The sequence below is a fragment of the Salvia hispanica genome, unplaced genomic scaffold (genome assembly GCF_023119035.1).
Source record: "Salvia hispanica cultivar TCC Black 2014 unplaced genomic scaffold, UniMelb_Shisp_WGS_1.0 HiC_scaffold_699, whole genome shotgun sequence".
Lineage (NCBI taxonomy): Eukaryota > Viridiplantae > Streptophyta > Magnoliopsida > Lamiales > Lamiaceae > Salvia > Salvia hispanica.
The window spans coordinates 16,628-37,764 of NW_025952464.1; the positions used below are offsets into that span (position 1 = coordinate 16,628).

At 38.1% G+C, this 21,137-nt stretch overlaps 3 pseudogenes; all 3 read left to right on the plus strand.

Moving 5' to 3' along the window:
* The first annotated feature begins 205 nt into the window (after nucleotides 1-205).
* Nucleotides 206-5,026, plus strand: LOC125199828 (annotated as a pseudogene).
* Nucleotides 5,027-6,822: 1,796 nt separating this feature from the next.
* On the plus strand, nucleotides 6,823-10,205 carry LOC125199822 (annotated as a pseudogene).
* A 958-nt stretch (nucleotides 10,206-11,163) lies between these two features.
* On the plus strand, nucleotides 11,164-17,018 carry LOC125199823 (annotated as a pseudogene).
* Nucleotides 17,019-21,137: the final 4,119 nt, after the last annotated feature.

Below are 21,137 nucleotides of genomic sequence, written 5' to 3' on the forward strand. Positions count from 1 at the left end.
CGTATAATTTCAAGGCCACCATATCGGATGCAATTTCACCATTTTTTAAAATTTTTTGTAATAACATGATTGATTACATATTAAAAACTCCAATAGTTTTCAAAGCTGGTAGGACAAAAATTTAATCAAATCTCATAACTTTACTCTTTTTTTATCCATAAAATAATGGTCTTATTATTAAATTAATTTATTGAATTTATCACAGCTAGATACGAGGCTCTTTCTCGGCAGCCACTGTAAATGCTTAAATACACCTCCAAATCCCAATCCAAAATCCCCAATCCATTCTCCTCTCTCTTCTATTCCACTCTCCCAAACATGCCGCTAAGATTAGCGGTAGTTTTGGCGTTTCTGGCCATCGCCGCCGCGGAGGATCCCTACCGATTCTTCAATTGGAATGTCACCTACGGCACCATCTGGCCGCTCGGCCTCCCCCAGCAGGTTCTCCCTCTCTCTCTCTCTCCAATTCGCGACGCAATGTGGGTGACTTTCGTTTTTATTTGGTGTTTTTGTTTGGGTAATAGGGTATTTTGATAAATGGGCAATTTCCTGGGCCGAATATCAACTCTGTTACCAACGATAACATAATCGTCAATGTCTTCAACAGCTTGGACGAGCCCTTCCTCATTCACTGGTAATTTTATTTTCTGAGATTATTGCGCATTTAAATGCTTTTATGCATTAATCAAGTTAAATTGCTTTTATTTACTGGATTTATTGGGTTTGTGACGATTTAATTGTTTGTGGTTAGTAAAAAGTTAGTATTACTCTTATTCAAATATTATTGAAATGTGAATTCGACTTTTATGTACTCTACAATTCAACTATACAATGGATTGTGAGATCAGTCTCCTTACCAAATACTCACTTAGTTCTCTAATTTGTATACCAAATGTAATCCTATTATTTCGGATATTAACTAGTTTTAATGGAATGTAGACGTATTTATTAAATAAGTATTAAAAGGTAAATAGGAACTGAAAAAAGAAATACGAGGCACGTTTTTAGTGGAGTAGTATGAATTGGAGTTATTGATTATGTGTAGTATATGTGCGTAGTTATTATGCCTTGATATTGAGAATATAGCCCTTGATTAGCCACCAATTAGTGATTTACTTCCGCCTTAAGTTTAGGGTATTATTTCGTCGTTTATTAGACATTATGTTTAGTAATTTTAGAATCCAAAGCTTATTAATGAATTTGATTTTTAGGAAGGGTGTTTGATTAAAATTTAACTTATATAATTTGAGTAATCTGCATCCCAAATAGCACAAGAATATACTAGTATTAGTTAAAGCATAAATTATTCTGTAATAATGAACTGTAAAAAATAAGAGCATTATGTCAAAATATTATTTTTAGAAAATACAATTCATTTAAGAATTTTAGTGGAGTGGATAGAAGCACATGGTTGATATTCATTTACGATAAATAGGGTCCTGAATTTTAACAAGATAAGTGTGAAATCCAAAAAATACAAGAATCGAGGGATAGGAAAACATGTGTATTTTATTTCATTTTCGATTCAGTAAACTAGAAAAAAAGTACGTATTCACCCACTAATGCAATTTGCAATAAATGAATTCCAATAATTGTAGTTATACAGTAATTGAAATAAGAACTTATACTCTATTTAGTGCCACAATTCTCAGGCTCTTTTTCTAGTTTTGAGCATTATATTTGGATTAAGAGGAAAGATGAAAATTGAACTTTTATTATCCTTGGAATGGCTTTGATTTTGAATGTTATAGTACTTTTTTATGTTTATTAGCAGAAATGTTGTACTACTAGTTTGAAAAGAGGCCACATGCATTTTTATTCAGGAAACAAGATAAAAGTCACATGGGCTGTAGTGACATACATTTTCTAAAGCTTATGTTATTTCCAGCCATTATCAATTTTGAATTATATAAATTGTCTAAATTTATCAAATAGTATAAAATATTCTCCATTTTTTTTTACGAATCGTATTCTTTTTTATGTTCATACTATAATTGGGTAAATTTAGTTTACGACAAAAATTAATAAATTTAATTTTTTATTTTATTCTTTATGTGTAGTTGGATTAAGGGAGTAATAAAATAAACGTGGGTTCTATTTAAAAAAGCGAAAAATTGAGGGACCTAGATTGAGATAAAAAGGACAAGGATTCTGATTCATCAATAATTTAATGAATTGGATTTGCCTCTGTTTCTGACAGTGGCATAAAGTCGAACACATGGAGCTGTCTCTCTATTCACTCAATTTTAAAATTACTATCCTAGTCCTTGTGTTTGTCAGAAATAGATTTTAACCCCATTATTTCTTGTATTTCCAGTTCTGCCCCAAATAGTCTCCAATTATTGATCCAAGTCTTGTGATATTTTTAAGTAAATCGTTAGTGTATTTAATTAATATTACTAGTATTCGTGTCTGAGCTCGAGCCTGTAAACTTTGAATGATAGGAATGGATTCAGAATAGGAGGAACTCTTACGAAGATGGAGTGTTGGGAACAACATGTCCGATCCCTCCGGGAGGGAACTTCACATACATTCTACAAATGAAGGATCAAATAGGGAGCTTTTCATATTTCCCATCACTGATTCCACAAGGCTGCTGGTGGATTCGGCGGGATTAAAATCTAAGCAGACCGGAATCCCGGTCCCTTTCGATAATCCCGCGATGACTTCACCGCCTTGATTGGAGATTGGTATGCAACGAATCACACTGTAAGTCTCCCTTCCTACTTCTATCACTCATGTTAATTTTTTGTCAAATAATGCACACTATAATTCATTTTTTTGTAACTTAAACTTTAAATTCTTTTCAATAAATGACCCCACATTTTAGCTAAACATACTTGTTTTTTCAAAATCTGGCCCAAAAATATTGATGTGAAATTTGTTAGTATTAAATCTGAAATTTGAAATTGAGCTACTTCCATTATAGCGGTTGTTGATTTATTATTGTCAGTCACATCACAGAAAATAATTTGATTTGATTTTAGATTGAAATCATTTACTACTTTCTTGCCACATGCAACTATAATTTTGATAATAAATAAATTAATGATTTTATTTAACTGTTAAAACTTTTTAACATGATTTTACTCAAATAAAGAGTATAAATGAATTAAATTTGCTAAACCACTACAAATGAATGATACTCCATTTATTTGAACCGAAATTGTAATTTTATCATATTTATGATAGATTATTTTTATTGCTAATAATTATTAGACATTGAGTTTGCATTTTCATCTATTAAAAGAAAGTTCAACTAGTCTCGTGTGCCATGTCATCTCGGGATATGGGCTTTTTGGAGTGTCGGTAGCTTTGTGTAGGCCCATTTTCTGAAAAGCTTAATTACGAATGCAGCAACCTTGACCATTGAGCCATCCACAGCTGGATGCTTTTCTGGTCCAGCTTTTGTCTTTGGGCCCATTAGTTCAAATTTCAAACTCTGTGTTTAGTGGTTTTTCCAACTGTTTTTTAAAATTAAGAAACGAATCGACTCGACTAAACTTCACAAGAAATTGCTTAGGTCTGGGGAATCTCGACGGCGGCAACAAGTTGCCTTTTCCGGACGCGATCCTCATCAACGGCAGCTGCCCAAATGCGACATCTTTCAACGTCCGAACAAGGCAAAACATACCGCTTCCGGATATGCAACGTGGGATTGCAGAACTCTCTCAACTTCCGGATTCAAGGCCACAAGATGAAGGTGGTTGAGGTGGAAGGAACTCACACTCTGCAGATCAGCTACTCCTCTCTCGACATCCACGTCGGCCAGTGCATGTCCGTGCTCGTCACGGCTGATCAGCCCACAGAGCACTACATTGCTGTGTCTAGCCGGTTCACCACCCCGGTCCTCCTCACCACTGGCTTCCTCCGTTACTCATACTCGAACAGCCCGCCCTCGGGCTCCTTCCCGGGGACCAACCGTTGAGATCGACTGGTCCCTCAACCAAGCTCGTCCATCAGGACTAATCTTACAGCGAGCGGCCAAGACCGAACCCACAGGGCTCTTACCACTACGGTATGATCAACACGACAGAACCATAAGGCTGGCTAGCTCGGCTGGTCAGGTGGACAATAAGCAGAGGTATGCTATCAACAGTGTGTCGTATAAACCGCCGACACCCTTTGAAAGTCGCGGATTACTTCAAGATAGATGGGGTTTTTCGCGTTGGGAGTGTGTCGGATGCTCCTAGCTATGGAGGAGTGTACCTCGACACGGGAGTGATAGGTGCTGACTACAGAAGCTACATCGAGATCGTGTTCGAAAACGATGAAGATATCGTGCAGAGCTATCACCTCAGTGGCTATTCCTTCTTCGTAGTCGGGTAAGTGTGTGTGTGCGTGTGTGTGATTTGTGTCTTTCCCGTTTTCTTACTGAGTTGATTTGTACGAATATCAGAATGGACGGAGGGCAATGGCGTTCCGATAGTCGTAACGAATACAATCATGTGATGCAGTCTCCGTTGCACGGTCCAGGTGAGAAACGAGTACTACAAACTAAAAAATGGAGCATATTTTTTTATAAAAAAATGTTGTCGAATTTTTTGTATTTTATGTGAATCGTTGTACAAAAACCCTTATCAGTATTGGCGGACAGGTGTATCCCAAGTCATGGACCACGATATATCTGGCGTTGGACAACGTGGGAATGTGGAACTTGAGGTCGGAGTTCTGGGCCCGACAGTACCTGGGGCAGCAGCTGTATCTGAGGGTATACACGCTGTCCACGTCATTGAGAGACGAATACCCCATCCCAAGGAACGCGCTTCTCTGTGGAGGGCGAGCGGAAGGCGACGAGGCCGCTTTGATTTGCTATATATGGCATGCCATGAGTTGGTGTATGTGTTAGAAATAGAAGGTTTTTGAATTGTTGGGTTCTGGAGGTGCTAGCTCAGCACCATGAGGTTTTAGGAGCAATGTTGTTATCTATATATATCAGGGTTTGATTACCTTATTCTTTGTATTTGAGCATGGATGTTGTATCTCTGTTTCATATGTTATATAGTACAATTATTTTTGTATTCAATGAAGTTGTACGGTTACTATGTGATGAATTTAATACTAGTATTTTATATTTATCTGTTATTTTTTATCACTTATCCTACATGTCACAAACACATGTAACTCGGTAATTTTACAAATTATCACAAATCCAAATTAGTGATAATTTTACAAATTATCACAAATCTAAATTAGTAACTCGGTAAGATCTATTGTTCAATATCAAAGAATACACCTTTTCTTAAGTCTAAAATAAAGGATTCTTTGAAAGACAAGGAATGGTTCATTCGAAATTAGCAAATAAGAAATTTCGCTATGAAACAGATCAATGGAAAAACTGGTTAAAAGAGCATTTTCAGACCATTTATCTCAGATCAAATGCCTAAATTAATACCGTAAAATAAATAATAGATAATCGTATAGTACAAAAAGACAAATTTAAGCAAGCATCATTCATATGAAAAAACCTATTAGTTGGTTCCAAAAAACCATCTGCAAGTATATTTATTATATACTCGAAAAAGATAATTTTCAAAATACTATAGATATAATCTTTTATCATATAAATTTATTAATTATAAAAATAAAACGGAAAATTTTCAATTATATTTTTTTTACAAAATTTGGGTAAAAACAAAAGGTGTTTATTAATTTATTAGGTTAAAAATGTTTTTTTAATTGTCTATTTTTTCATAATTAATTATATAACATTTCTTTCCCACTAATGTTTAACGTTACATCAACATTGCATAGCTTGGAAAAAATTAGATAATTGTTTTTTGAAATTTCAAAAAAATATTCAAATTTTAAAAGGTACTCCAAGACAAAAAAAAATTTAGAAAAAACGAATTTTGCACGTAACTTATCACTAAAAGTATTTTATTAACTAAATACCCATTGAAAAAAAAAATTGAAATTTTCCCTATGGCCAGGGGTTTTGCTCTTTTTCCACTACTAAAAAATTGTTTTTTACTGACACTAATTTTAAGAAACATAAATTAAAAAAAATTAATTTTAATCCCCTTTTTTTTAATAGAAAAATGTAATTACAAAAGGTTAATTATTTGAAATCTATGTAAAAGTAAAGTGAAATTAGGTTTTATTGGGGGTAAAACCAAAAAAATTAAAAAAAAATTGATCAAAACCGAAAAAAGTTGGTATCTTTTAGTCATTTATTTGAGAGAAAAAAAAAAAATCATTAATAAAATAATTAAAAAACCCGAAGCCTCTCTACTTAAAGTGAGAAATTTTAAAACCCCCCTTTTTTTCCCCAGCCTCTTCTACATAGTCTCCGCTCTCTTCCTCAACTACAAATGGGTTTTTTCCTAGGGGTTTTCAAACTGCTAATTTAATTCTCCATCAAAATCTAGCAAAAAATTTTTGTTTTCCCGTTTATTTAGGATATATTCAGACTGTTCTAGGGGTTTGGTGTGGTTTTGTTATACATCTGAACGAGAGAGATTACATTTCAAAGGGAAAGTTTTGTAGATGTGGATCTCTGGTTACTCTATTATTTAGCTGGGGTGCACATGGTGAAATTTTTGTAGGCCATGTATGTTGAAAAATGCTACTGATTACTAGGGGTTTAAATCTATTTTCTGTGGAATTGTTCGGCGAAAAACAAGTTTTAAAGGTTTTGTTGGGCTTTATTAAAGTTATAAGTGCTCGTGATTAAAGATTTATTCTTTTTCTTCCAGAAAATTGGGTTTCTTTTTTGGTGCTCCACCTATTCATTCTCGACCTTTTGGGATGGCGGGATGATGTATTCTGACTGCTCTTGCATTGTTAGATTATTTTGTTATCTTAATCCCGATTCTAACAATGCTTCTGGATGTGATTGAATAGGTAGAAAATCTTTTCAAAAATGAGGCCAGAGGAGAAGGGAGACTGTTAAGAAGTGTTTTTTTGTTGTGATGTGTTGCCAATCCCTTTCAACAAGCAAAATTTTGCTGATTGAGTCCTGCTCATATGTACCATATTGAGTGAAGAGGGTGATTCTGAATGAGTTTGTCGGTTATGTTTAAAGAGTATCTAACATCTAAGTTCTGTCTTTTTGTAACAGGCCTCTTTTATTGGAGCCATGGCTATAGCTGACTTGGTTAAGACAACCTTGGGACCTAAGGGAATGGTATAAGAGCTTGTTCTTAGTATGGAATACCTCTTGTAGTTATTGTAATCTAGTGAAAAGTTCTTCTCTGTTGTAGGACAAAATTTTGCAATCCACTGGCAGAGGCCATGGTGTCACGGTGACAAATGATGGGGCCACCATCTTAAAGTCCCTACACATTGACAACCCTGCGGCTAAAGTCCTTGTTGGTATCCTTGATGTTATTTTACTATTGCATTTTACATTAGTTAAGTTCAATTTGGCTTTGGTTAGTATAGGATTCATTTTGCTTGTGTTCTTGGGCACATTATTTTTATATACAATGGTGGTGGTGTTGGTAAAATTTTGTGTTGCTTGCAGCCAAGTATTCAACCATTACGAACTCAAATTCTCACTTTATGCTCATAATAATGAATTAATTATTAAGATCCCATGATCAGGACGTTGAGTCTGTCAGCTAAATAAAATATGCTTCAGGTAAATTTTTATAATATTGGAGTAAACCAGAGGTCAACATTCTTTTGAATGAGAGGCCTAGAGAAAAATATTTGATCATTGGCAAAGCCTTAAATACATTGCCAGATATCTCAAAAGTACAAGATGATGAAGTTGGTGATGGTACAACTTCAGTTGTTGTTTTAGCTGGGGAGCTCTTGAGGGAAGCAGAGAAGCTTGTCAATTCCAAAATTCATCCAATGACCATTATTTCAGGTTTGTCACATGCTTTTATACTAACTCAATCATACTATAGAATATATAATTCTATTCCTTTCGCTATATCTGGTGAGTTAGAATTTAGAAATGAAACAAACTGAATGTATGATTTGGTTATAATTATGTAATATATCCACGCTGAATACTTCGAGGTAATAGTAAGTTTTTTTAATTAGAGGCTGGAATGGTTTGTCTATAATCCTTCTCATTAAAGTTGATAATTCCTTTATTTCTCTGTTTATAACAGGGTACCGTATGGCTGCTGAATGTGCATTAAATGCTTTGATCGAGAAGGTTGTAGATAATAAATCGGATGCAGGTGATTATATTCTTTTAGCTTTAGTTGAGCATTGCTATTTTTGTGTTGTGATTTGAACCCTTATAATTGTTCTCATTACATCGTATATTTTTCAGACAAATTTAAGTCCGACTTAATGAAGATTGCAATGACTACTTTGAGTTCCAAAATTCTCTCTCAGGACAAAGAACATTTTGCCAAACTGGCTGTTGATGCAGTTATGAGGCTGAAGGTATGATCATGTTTTACTTAGTTGATTGTAAAGATGTGTCTATAGATGTTTTTTGTAAGGGTATTGGGTTCTTATGCCTATATATATATATTAATTGTCAGCCTTTATAATTGTTAATATATGGCTAATAAAAATTAGTCGTTTCTTTATTACAGGGTAGTACGAATTTGGAATCCATTCAAATCATAAAGAAGCCTGGAGGGTCGCTAAAAGATTCCTTTTTGGATGAAGGGTAAGTCGTATTCCAAATTTCTTTTCATTCTCTTTCTTTTTAACGGACTATTGCTTCTTCTCAGAATTTACATTTTTTTTTCTTGCTTTGTGATAATTCAGCTTTCAGCTGTGATCTGATTTTAGATTGGGTTCAGAAGCTGTTTAAATTCCAATTTAATGTTTCTTACTTCTCCACAGATTTATTTTGGACAAAAAAATTGGTGTTGGCCAACCAAAACGTATTGAGAATGCAAAGATTTTGGTGGCAAATACGGCAATGGATACAGATAAAGTGAAAATTTATGGGGCACGTGTACGAGTTGATTCGATGGCTAAGGTCGCTGAGATTGAAGGGGCTGAAAAGGAAAAGATGAGGGAGAAGGTGCAAAAGATTATAAATCATGGGATAAACTGCTTCGTAATCGCCAGCTGATCTACAATTTTCCAGAGGAATTATTTGCTGATGCTGGAGTACTTGCAATAGAGCATGCTGATTTTGATGGTATTGAGCGGTTGGCACTTGTTACTGGTGGTGATATTGCATCAACTTTCGATAATCCAGAGTCAGTTAAGCTTGGGCAATGCAAGCTCATTGAAGAAATTATGATTGGCGAGGACCGGTTGATTCACTTTTCTGGTGTTGAAATGGGCCAGGCATGTACAATTGTATTGAGAGGTGCAAGGTACTGTCATTCGACGAGTGTTACATTCTGCTTTGAAGCATTCCTTGTCATATCAATTATGGTTTTACATCTCATCTCAAATTTAATATATTTGTCGTTTGTACTTCTGGCAGCCCTCATATGTTGGATGAAGCTGAAAGATCTCTGCATGATGCCTTGTGCGTCTATCACAGACGGTAATTGACAGCAGGGTGTTGCTTGGAGGTGGATGGCCTGAGATGGTAATGGCAAAGCAGTTGATGAACTTGCTAGGCGTAACTCCGGGAAAGAGGTCTCATGCCATTGAAGCTTTTTCAAGGGCGCTTGTGGCCATTCCAACTATCATTGCTGACAACGCTGGCTTGGACAGTGCTGAGTTAGTTGCTCAACTCCGAGCAGAGCACCACAAGGAAGGGACCAATGCTGGGATTGACGTCATCTCTGGATCTGTAAGTCTCATGTTATCATTGGCTTATCTCACGATTCCGATAAGTTAAAACCCCTTCACAACATGCTATAAAACTTTGTTGTAATCTCAAAAATGAACATGATTGTGTGCTTTTCTCAATCGTCATGGTTCACTTGTTTTTCACAGGTCGGAGATATGGCTGAGAGAGGGATATGTGAGGCATTCAAAGTGAAGCATGCTGTTTTGCTTTCAGCAACCGAAGCTGCTGAGATGATCCTAAGGGTTGACGAAATCATCACCTGTGCACCACGAAGAAGAGAAGACAGGATGTGAAGATAATGTGCGCAGTTGTCTCTTGATGTGTTAGGGTGGTTTCAGCAAAGTTCAAATATCAGGGGACGTGCAGTTTTGTTCACCGAAACATTATTTTTGCTTGTGCTTTTGGGATTATTCTCTTCTTTTTTTTTCATTTAACTAGGGCATGTCGAATTATTTTTTTCTAATTTCTTCGACTTTGTGTGTGTGAAAACTATTATATGATGGTCTTCAAAAACGTTGTTTTATATCAAGTCTTATTCCTAATTTAGTACTCTATCTGTCTCTGGTTGGATGGGATTTGGCCGGAGTAGTCTTCCTTCTCCTTCCTCTTTTTTCTTCATTGGGTTTTCTTTCTGTCTCACCGTGGAAGAATGCCAAAAACTGCCTCGAAAAACTGATTTAAAACATGTTTGTGTGAACTGGCCAATTGCAGCCTAGTCGTGCGTACGACAGGTTGCCCGACTCAGCGACTTGGTTAGATGCGTCTGGACTTGCAATGATGTTGCCCGACTCAGCGACTTGGTTAGATGCGTCTGGACTTGCAATGATGTTGCCCGACTCAGCGACTTGGTTAGATGCGTCTGGACTTGCAATGATTTTTACATCTTAGCTCTGTTTCACCTCAATCCTCGAGTTCACGTTTCGCATCGTACATTAAGGGGCAAAAATCGTACTACTAGTACTATATTTATTCTAACCGTAAATCATACTTCGTAATTAAAATCTCCTAACTTTTTATCGAGTACGCATTCTTTTATTTTTTTAGTCGCTCTTTTTAATTTTAGAAATTATTTTTCTCTAATAAAGTATAATATGATACATTATTTACTAATAATTATCTTTTTTATTTTATTAACTATCCATTAAAATTTATTTCAAATAAAAAATGTATAGTAGAGAGTTGTTAGAGCATTCGCAATGCTCGGCTAGCAAGCTAGCCGATTGCGCGTTAGCCGATCGCTAGTGAACCATTCAATCGGAAGGCGATTTGGTGCAGGATCGGGCGTGGGCACCCGATGCCTTTGGCCGACGGTTACCGATCGAACTAGCCGCCATTTGGAGGCCGATCGGCGAGCGATCGCCGCCGATTTTCGATATTTTTTTATTTTTTAAATCATATATAAACGCGATTTTCGTTTCATTTTCATTTGCACCACTTGTTTTAACGAGTTTCTATCTCTAACTTTCGTACAAGAGCATCATCGAGTGATGGATCACAACAACGAGTCCAGTCGGCACGAAGCGGATCTCGGACTCCCACGCTCGTGGATCTCGGATGGGGGCAATGGGCCCGGGTTTAGCATCCCTTGGAATCGAGATGATGGGGATGATGGGCGGTGCGCCGGGGAGGCGAGGGGGGGAACCAGGGGGGTATGGTGGGGATGTCGGGCGGCGGCGGCCGCGCCCGGGGGGGGGTATGCCCCGGATAGGCAGCGGGATGATCGTGCAACGATGATGGGGATGATATGGCGGGGGGCGGGTCACCGGGAGGGACGCGGTATAGTCGGCCCTGGGCAGTTTTTGACGGCTCGCCTCACACGTCGATCCCGTGGAGACGCGGTTCTCGCGATGACCTTCTCTTACCGCATGATACGGATCGATCTCGGGACGATGATACTCTGTTCTAGCGACGCCGCCGCGCCGAAGAGAAGACGAGGGGAGGGGAAGGCAAGGCGGTCGGCGAGTCATCGCACCGCGGCCTGACCGTCGGAGGAAGTGGACGGAGGATGAGTACGCCGGGGGGCCCAAAGGGGGTGGTTGGAGGTGTGCGACGATCCACGTTGCGAACAACCGGCCGGTCGTCAATATGTGGGCGAAGATCGGCCAGCCTATAAGAGGCACCGCCCGCACGGAAGGACTTCACAACGAGGAGGCCCGGAAGGGTGGGAGCGCCCCTGGGCCGCGGTGGGCCGTTTTGCGAATTGTACGCCAACGCCTCCGTCGGCTCAAGTGGGCGGGCCGAGGACGACGCCCGGAGGATAGCCACAGTCGGTTCCCTTGGAGGGAAGTATAGGAGTTCACCTTCCGGGAGTGCTTCTTGTTGTTGAAGGACTCGAGAAGTTCCGGCGGGTACGACGCGGGTGGCCGAAAAAGCACATCGAACTATAGCGCGACTACGTGCGGCGGCCGGGATCCACGACCTCCCCGGACGGGGAGTTTCCATCCCCTCCTTCATTCTTGGTCGCCCGCCCGGTTGACATGACGCAGTGGGCGCGGGGCGGATCCCCTCGCCCCGCGAGGTCCGGTCCTCTCCACTCGCCCCCACTCGAGTACACTCTCCATTCGCGTAACCAAACGCGGCTCGCATGTTAAGGTCTTCCGAGAGTGGAAGAACGCCACCGACCCCACGGAGAAGAGGTTTCTTTACGAGATGCTCGAGAGCAGATCTGATTTAGAGATCGCGAGGTCACGGTAGGTTCCGACAGGGCTCGGATACCACGGGTGGCGGTAGCGCGACGGCGATGAGGAGTAGAGAGTGGCGGGGCTCGTTTTCGAAGCCTTTTTTTAAAAAAAAATATGTACTTTTTTTTAAAATCTTAGTACTTTTTTTTAATGGAATGGATTATTTTTCCGTATACGCTGTCGTAAATTTAATTCCGTATATCGCAATTTTAATTAGTAAATGTATTATATTTTGAATTATTTTTATCGATTGGCTGATTCCATGCACGCAAGATATCAAGATGCTCTTATATTAGGAGTTGTGAAATTAAGGAGGCTAAAATAGTAAATATGACGTGTACTATATAAAATGGTGATCTCTTGTTGACTTGGTAAAATTCGTTTACAAAATTTACAGAGGAAATAACTACCGCCGTCTCCCTATAGTCGGAATCAAATGGCCAGCAACGGCGCCGCACTTCACAGTGATACCACAACCGCGCCGTTAGCTCCGCCGCTGGAACTGACAATGACGACCTAGTGTTCCTCCGCCGCGCCGCCTGCTTTTCTGCCGCCGCCAGTCCTCAAGGACTTGCTGTCCAATGGCGTTAGTTCTTCCCTCACCATTTATATTATTTTTCCTGCTTTATTAATTTCCAATTTAGTTCACAAGAGCGCAGCAGTTTGTAATTGATCGCTTTGCTATTGCAATTGGAAATACTTCTATAGAAATTAGACAAACTATTCCCAAATTCACTCTATGCAATCCAATTATATGGACTGGAAATTGTAATTGACCTAATTTTAGATCCCGAAATTGATTGACTGTTACATAGTGGTGGTGCACATGATGTATGATTTGTATGCTAAAGCTCTCATTATTGATGCAGGTTTGTGCACGCTGTATACTTAAGCAATTTGGTCTACACGAGCATATATGTTCTCGTCCTTCGGTTACAACACCTCTTCTGGATGTGATTCTTCGAAGTGGCAGAGCATGGTGATGCTGGAGCTGCTAATGGTAGTGTTGGGGAAAGTAAAGATATGGTTAACGTAGAACAAGATTTACAGGAGGTTTGCAGGGTTTGTCTAGGCATTTTGCAGTTCCTATATATTGATGACAATGGAATTTCGGTGAAAAGAGTCATGCTTGCGATTTTGCTGCAGCAGTTGCAGACCCTGTAAACCAAGGGGCTATCAAATTGATAGCTTCTGTCTCCAAGTGTCCCTGCCCCGGTTGTGGTCGATAATGAGCAGGCAGTTTGGTTAGTGATCTAGATTCTTGGATATGCAATATCATTATGGCTGGGAAAATCTTTGTATTGTTAAAGATATAATTCATGTAAAAGTAACCATGGATTGCTCGTTTTCAGGTCATATATAAAAGAGAAGTATAGTTCTGAATCTTGGTTCACAGAAAAGTTCCCATCTTCAGGCATTACAGTGAAAGATTTCTTGAAATTGTCAATTACAAATCCCTTGGAGAAGTTGTTGGTATTATTTGAGTCTTTCCTTAGTGGTGTTTTAAATCTTATTTTGCATTTGGCCTCTGTTGGTTCTTTCGTAGTTATCCCAGTATACTGTTTATATTTTGGTGACTATTGCAGGATGTAAAATGTAATGAGAATTGCTCCGAGTTCAATTAACATACACACTTTCTGATGCACTATCCGAGAAAGAGCCCATTAGTGAGAGCAATGGCTGCTATAAGAGGAGGAAAATAGGCAAGTCACTTTCCTTTCTCCTTCCAGTTATATCCTCAACGCAGTAGTGCAAATATCATCCCGGTGCACTAGCAGAGTCATAATAATCTGAACTTGTATATGTGATTGAAATTATAACACTGTAGTATTAAACGTATTTAGCATATGCTTATTAAAAGGTTGGTCCCTTTTGCATTATCAATTACTACTTGTGAAGTATTTACTCAATAAATGCTTGAGAACTCTTTATTATGCCATATGTTAAACTGAGCACTATAGTTGTAGAATAGGCATTGAATCATCATAGCAGTGAATATGGTCGTGTGAAATATTTTGTCTTGGATTCTGCACATTATATATGTTCTTCCTGTTAAATTGACAGATGACACTGATACCTTGAAGAACTCTTCCGACTTGCAAAAGGTTGAAAGCCATGACCTCACTTCCAAATCTTCAAATGGGTGCAAAGGTGATCAGGCGGGTTTGTCAAAATTCCCACTAGAGAAGGTGTGTGAGTCCTGATTTCTTGTTTCCTTCTTTCCTTCTTTTCCAACTTATCCTGTATAAGGAGCTTAAGTTCTTTATTTTATTTACTGCCACGCCTACTGAATTTCAAATTTCAACGCTTTATGGGTGATGATTTATTTTCAGGTCAATGGAAATGGGTGCTGCTCCTTGGTTTTTCAATGCTATAAGACTTCTGTCTATGTTGGTGGGAGATATCTTAAGGTGCAACAACTTTATCACAAACATAATATGTATGATGCTGAATTCTGATGACAGTCAATCTTTTGATCATTAAAAGCCTTGGGTTCATTTTCTTATGCCATTTGAGATTCATCTATAATGATGGGTTGGTGGCACTTTGGCGTTATTCTACACTTTTCATTATTTCACTGAATATGAATTTTTTGAGCAGGAACAGTGATAGTTACAAATGTAAGATTTTGCTCATTAAATCTATTAAGTTGACCAGCATATAAACCCATATGAATAAGCTCTATCATATCAAGTTCAATTAGTATAAGCATTACTTGCATAAAATAGCGTCCATGTATTACAAAGGTCAACGTTTTCTTTTGAAGATGTGGGGTGGGGAGGTATTTGGAGATCTTTTGTGATAGATCATTCTAGGATTTAGTTGACTTAGATGCTTATTTGTCATATCTGCAGTCCACCTTATTCATAATGTTCGCTATTGTTAAAAGGTCTATTCAGTTTGGGTTAACCTGGGCGAAAATTCCCTGAATTATGCTATTACTCATTTTGATACAGTACTCTAGAAATGTCAGCCAGTCACGCTGGATTATAGATGATGAACGAATGGGTGAAGCATCTGTTGAGGTGAAGAAGCTTCAAGATTGAAATTTGGGGATTATTTTGGACTATCTAGACTAGACACATAAATTTTTTCCTTGTTTTGCAGGAAATCGTTGGTAGCAACATCCTCCCCATCTGCCAGGGTGACAAGTACAAGTTCCATGCTGCCGGGAGAGAAGACATTGATGTAGAGAACTCAATCTTATCATCACCACTAATAGTTGGCAGTTCTTATTTGAACATCTGCCCCTCTCTTTTGTAGCTCTCTTACATGCATGTAGTAAATATCTACGCAGGTGCGCATGCTGGGTACTGGGCGACCTTTTCTGGTTGAGATCCTAAATGCACGCCAATTCCCTTCTGATCTGTTGATAAAGGAGATTGAAACGAAGATAAATAGCTTGGAAAGCAAACTTGTATGCCCTAGTAAAGTTGATCATGTATTTCCTGCTCATCATACATGTAATGAATTATGAAGAAAAACGTACTGGCTTGTGCAGGTGCAAGTGAAGAATCTTAGGTTTTTGGGTAGTCAGGGTTGGGAACTGATGCGTGAAGGAGAAGCAGAAAAGCAGGTATACCTTTAGCTTTTAATAGTTGGGCGGTAGACTCGCAATGACCAGTAGTCCTAAAAGGTTTCAATTTGTATTTGCAGAAACAGTATGTTGCACTGGTGTGGATTTCTCGCCCCTTTGAAAATGAAGATGAGCAAAAGTTATCATCGTTCACGGATCTGGTTTGCTTTATTATCTACGTCGTTTTTGTTTTTATTCTCGAGCTTGTTCTTTGGCAAAACAGCTGGTTAGCTGTTCCATTTTCTTGTGCAGAAAGTTTTGCAGAAAACACCAGTGAGAGTCCTCCATCGTCGAAGTCCACTAGAACGTGAAAAAATCATACATTGGTAAGAATATTTTTACATAAATGTTTCACTATACTTCTCCTTTGCAGATTTATTTACATTTATCTCATATTTCAGGATGAAAATAGAGAAGATAGCTGGTAGTTCTCAATATTTTCTTTGCACTTGTGCACTCAGGTTAAGTAATCTCTTACACTGGTGTAAGATTGACTTATCCCATTACAGTGATAATTATAGTAGAAATTTGCATCTTTCTTTTTCTTGAATTTTCGGGAAAAAAGCTGATAAGTTGATGCTTTTATCTGCGGCCAGGCTGGAACTTACATCAAGGAATTCGTTCATGGAGATCTCGGACGTACATATCCCAAGTATGAAACCACTTTTATGTAGTCATCATCTATATCTTAGATTTTAGCTGGATTCGCTCGTCTTAAATCTCCAGACCAGTGTTTCTTTCTACTATCTTAGTACTTGGTTGGATACGTATAATGTCTGAAACCTCAATAGCTACTCTAAAAATTTAGTATTATATCGAATTTCAAGTTGTTCGACAGATCCCAACATCAGTTCATTTCACCCATTTTACACTATTTTTTCAGTGTCGGTTCGATCCTAGGATGCAGAGCAGAAATATTGCAACTTGATGTCACAGATGTGAAGATGGATTGCTTCCAAGCCTGAGTAATGCTTCTTTGTGCCAAACTTTCATTTCAGACTCTCTTTTTTTCATTTCAAACGTAAACATTCAATTTTGGTTCTATTTTATTGGGACTTTTTATGAAGTCCTTTCCTTGGTTTAATGTGTGAACTAGCTTGGCTATCGCGATCAGCCCAAAACCGTGATTTTGAGGGCTTTCTACCTCGGGCCCTCCCAAACGTAGCCTCGCTTTGATACCAATAGTCAAAGGCCTTATCTTGGCTAATCCGGCCTATCAAACGGGGCCTTTAGATAACTATTTCATGTCATCTTGTGAAAATATGATAAGACGGCATCCTAAAAATGAGTGAGTTCTCTATGTACAAATAAAAACCAATAATCATTTAGGAAAAATGTGATTTTTAATTCTCCAAGAGTTGCATATTATTTTCTAGTTTAAATGACACATGGGTGTGTTTATTTATCACAAATATAAAATCATCAAGAGAAAGATTACAACAATAATAATTAAGAATTTATAGCCCAAAAAATTACAACATTCCTAGTATGGAGTAGTATATCATTCCCTTTCAATATATTATCGATCAATAAATATTTCAATTCTATTGGTACGCATTGATGGCATTTTGCTAACATATATAGAAGAACCCTACAATCAATTAAATAGCGCATCAACAAAAATATAATGCTGGGATCTAAAATATTGATGAGTGCTTAAATTTTATAACTGCCCTCAATTACTTTGCAACAAACCCTCTGTTATAATAAAATAATAATTCAGAAATTCAATGGCACTTTAAATTCTTAGTGATCATGGTGGCTTCAAAAATTAAATTCTTGGTACACTAAAATCAACCTTCCAATAGGCAATGGCTCCACAAATTAAATTTGCAATAATGCACTATTCATTGAGTGCAGAATATTTGATATTATTTGGTGTAATGTGTGTTTATTTCTGAATTTAAATTAAATGCTTTATGTATATGTTTGTTACACCTGTATATAATGGAGTACAATATTAATTCCGTTGTAGGTGAGAGTAGTATTATTACTTTGTCATTCAGTTAATACTTTTTGTAATTGAAATTTCCTTTTTGTTTGGGTTAATTTTCAAACAATAATTTCTTCTCTATGATTGAATCCACAAACTTTCAACAAACACAGTACTAAATTATATTGGTACTTGATTACTATGCAATTCAAAATTTGATGATATAAATTATAATAATTGCATTACATTGATGAATTTGTAAAATCTCTCCTCAAATAAAAAAGGATTATAGCGCCTAATATCATGTAATTTTTGGAAATATTGATTTTTTACACAAATTTAGAAGTTGGTATATAATAAGTATCATGAACTTATGTTGAGATGTTAATTACACATCGATGACATATTCCGGTGTAGATTAAAGGATGCGGGCAATTGAGTGACATTCATTTAATGATACGAAATATGGCCGATTAGATGACATTTAGTTGATGATGCAAACTTCAATTTAAGCCTCAATCAGTCAAAAATTGAAGCCTTAATTAATTAAATCATAAACAATTGTATGTAATTCAATCGTCCATATTTAAACATTTAAATGTAGTTGGAATCAATCATCGATATGTAAAATATATGTTTATGATTATGTATAGTATTAATTTTGAAATTTGCGAAAAAATAATATAGTACTTCAAAATGTTCAACAAATGTTCGTGGCCATTGGTAGAACGCTATTGTAAATACTACCAATTAGTTATAGACTAATTAATTATTCTTTTCTTTTTGAAAACCTACGCAGTCAGAATTATGTGCTATTCAATTCAACACATTTCCCCAATTAAATTAGTTAATCAGCCCATGATTCGTAAAAACTCTCATTTTAGGGTATGTTTATGTTTAGTTAGGTTTAGTAGCCCAACTATATTTATGTGCGGTGTTACCATTTGTCCCTTTTTCTTGAATTAATATCTTCTTCTATATTATGTGATCTTATTTACCCAAAGATAATAAATGAACCGTTACACAATTCGTGCAAGAACTTCATTGACAAATTTAGATGCTTTTTGATAATGGCTGAGACTATGAATATGCATTTAGTTTTGCATATCAAAATTTCACCTAAAGTTGGCAATAATTTCATCTACAACAAAGATAGTGCTGAAGTGCTACATCAATGTTGCTTTTCAGAGCTTTCAAATTTTAAATTTTGTTGATACTAGAACTTAGGGCATCCACAATGGAAGCGTCCTAAGCGACGCCTATGCACCGCCACATCGCATTTTATCCTCCTCCTATTCCCGCGTGGGGTGGACTATAGTCGCTCTAGCGACGCGCTAAGCATTTTACTATTTTGTATTTATATTTTTATGTTTGCAAATGTAAATAAAAATAATAAACAAATAAAAACAACACAATTAAAGGGAAATTCTAATTTTACTTAATTAAAAAAAAGTTACAAAATAAGAAATAAAAAAAGCACTAAATACAAAAAAGGAGGCTAGTCTAGAGAAGTCCCAACTTGCTGTGAGACCATCGATCATCCGTGGATCCCTCGATTTGAGCCGGGTTGGTCGCTCGCATGAGGGTGGTGTGCGCGTCCAACAACGTCCGTAGTCGGAGGAGGCCGCCAATCCGCGTACGCATGGGCCGGACGAAGTCGCGGATGGCGTCGAACTCGGGAGTCGGCGACGGGGCCTCGGTCAGCGGCGCGACGGAGGTTGATGTGGCCTTGCCCTTGCCCTTGGCGCCTTGACGCGGGGGACGCCGGAGGACATCGGTGTGCTGGAACTCTCATCCTAGAACACCGGACTGTTGAGGTCCATCGGAGACGCGCGCTATCGCTACTTGTATAATCATTGAAGGTGCGCTTCGACGTCCTCCTCCTCGCCGCCGTCGATTGGGGAATCACACCACCAACGAACTTCGCTTGTCCCTCAAGAGCACCCGGGGTGGTAGTGCTTGAAATCGTCGTACAATGAAAAGTACGACCGCATCGCTTTGTCCCGCACATCCGCGAGACTCTCGCCACGCCTGCTCCCTCTCGTACTTCTCGTACTCCGCCACGAACAAATTTACCGCTTCTTTATTTGATCCCGGTGCTTGTGCGCGTTCGTAGGCTTGGCCGCGTTGTATTTCTCGGCGATGCGCTCCCGATACGCATCACCTCGGTTGTTGGCGTACACGGATCCTCCGAAACATCAATCCAACATCTCGTCAAGACGATGGATTCGGGGTCGGAGTAGTTCGTCCTTCCGGGCGAACTCTTCACATACCTCCGTTGTAGGCAACTCGGGCTCGTGCCTTGGTCGGCTTCTTATGGAGGCGGACCCGGAAGCGGCGGCGCGGAGGGGCGGTTTGGAGACGGTTCCATGTCGGACGCCCGTATGAGTCGGTGGAAAAGTCGGGATCGTACTCGGCGTTGGTGTCGAATGGCCGGTATTCGTCGGGTTACTACGGCCATCGTGCACCACCGAACATCGGACTATTCGGATAATCTCGAATCCATTTTGCTTGAAAATGTAGTGAATTTGATGAGAGTGAAGTGAGAAAAATGAAGTGAAAGAGGAATAAAACTAAACCGTCGCATCGATCGTGACCATCGTCCGCCGTCACGTGGCGGACGATGCAGACGATGGGTATCCTTCAGCATCGTCCGCGGACGATGGGTTCCCATCGTCCACGATGATGCGATGTGGACGATCCGGACGATGCATCGTCCGCCCATTATTCGGATGCCCTTATTAAAGTTGATTATTCAATAGATTAAATTTTATCTATAATTTTTTTGCTTTGGTTTTGAGTTAATAAATTAAATGGTGATTATAAATGATAGTGTTGTGCTATATGGTATAAAACAGTATTAGAATAATATTCTTGGAGTGAAACATTATCTGATTAATAAAATTACGAGTAAAGTTAAAAGAGAACCTAAAAAATGAAAGTGGAGGGCAATATCATTGAAAATGAAAATGAAAATGGATTAAATTTTTTAGAAGGATCAAAATGAAATAAAAAAGATATAACTCCATTAGAGTTTTGGACGAAGATTGTATTGTTAATACCACAATCAATAGTTATGTTTTCCAATTTTCAATTAATTATATTTCTCAAATCTTAATGAAGTGGGCTTTTTTCTTCACTCACACTAATAGTATTAACTAATCTTTCTTTCTATTTTTCTCATACTTAATTAATTTTTATTAAAATTCATACTATTATTCATTGCTAAAACTATTAACTTTGATTAAAACTCCTATTCTTCATTATTTA